A 1,707-nucleotide genomic window follows, 5' to 3' on the forward strand; every position below is an offset into this window, starting at 1 on the left:
CATATGGCTTGTTGTAAAAACGCTTGTTATGATCTTAATGGAAAGTTTACATTTCAACAACAAAAAAACCATTTCACTATTATTTTTTCCATTTAATTCATGTTTAATTAATCATTAATTTATGAAAGACTGTTCTTAAATCCCGTCAAATCAGCATCATTTCCGTATTCAAAAGATTTGAGAAACTTCCCTAAAACGAGATAAGCTATTTATTGAAAATCTCCCATTTTAAATTGATTATCATAATATTTCACATATTACTTTTCTTAAATTTAAGACAAAGCTAAACGAAACGTACTCCCTATAACCAGTTAAAAGGAATCTTTATCAAGAACATACATGTGTTAATATTGTCACATAATTTGGCTTAATCCTATAAATTTGATTTTATTTTTCTCTTTATTCAGTGAACTAATATTAAAATTTATATGCATTAGAAGAAATTGAGCTAAAAAAATTCTCATTTTGTATTGTTTTTCAATATTGCACCTAATTTCAACCTTAAATTAATTTGAAAACAATTCAATTTTTTGTACAACAATTAAACTTCACAGCGTATTAGTTTTGATTTTAAAATCACAAATTATAGAATAAAATGGTCCTTTTGTGTATAAAATCATTCTATCACCATTAATAATGAGTGTCTTTTTTTCTAATGGATCGTCTCACAATGTGAGACCGTCTTGAAAATAACATCACTATTTGTGAGATAATGACTTATGAGGCGGTCCTATAAATTTTGACCATCAATAGATGACTGCTTTTTATTAAATGGACTGTCATATTATATGAGATTGTCTCACACTACTACTTTATTTAAAGAAACAAATGGAACGAAGGAAGTACTTTTTTTCAAGGTGTTTAAACATATTTAAGTCAAATTGTATCTATGAACATTATACATGTATTCACAAATTTACTGTTTTTTTTAGTCGAATTGATTGTTATTCACACTACGCCAAATAATAGGTGCAACAACGGTTAGATAAGGTAATATGCCATTGTAATACAAAACACGGAACCGTTATTATATCGACAGTTGCTATTTTGTGACCGCGGTTGTTAAAAAGACGGAGCCGTTATGAAATATAAATAACGGGTTCAAATAACCGTAATACAATATTAAGAACTGTTCAAAAACCGTTGTCTATAATATTGAAACCGTGATAGTATTAGTTGGAATGCTCAACGGAAACCTATGACAACGGTTTTACGAAACACAACCGTTGTAAAATAGTAAATATGACAACGGTTTATGCTTATTAAACCGTTTTAAAGTCATGAATTTGACAACAATTTATGCTTATTAAACCGTTATATTATGGATGAATATGTCAATGGGTTTCTATTTAAATGCGACCGTTTTCAATATATTTACTGACCACAGTTTTATTGTTAACTGTAATCGAATTTATAAAAATTTTAAAAAAAAAATTGTTTTAGCAGGTTCAATTTCTTTGAAATGCTAATTTTTGCAAAGAGTAGCAAGTTCATTTGAAATGCTCGCAAAATAGCATTTCAAAGAACAGTTGACATTGCAAAATTTTAATCCCGCAACATCGAATATTACACAGATTGATCTATTCAACCCAAAGATCAAAATATTATAAACAGGGTGACCAAAACTAATTACACATGGCTCTATATACACACATACATAATGAGCAGACTATTGACCATCCGCTAATGAAAGAAAATAAGTGGCCC

This window comes from Silene latifolia, chromosome 9 (genome assembly GCF_048544455.1).
Source record: "Silene latifolia isolate original U9 population chromosome 9, ASM4854445v1, whole genome shotgun sequence".
Taxonomy (NCBI): domain Eukaryota; kingdom Viridiplantae; phylum Streptophyta; class Magnoliopsida; order Caryophyllales; family Caryophyllaceae; genus Silene; species Silene latifolia.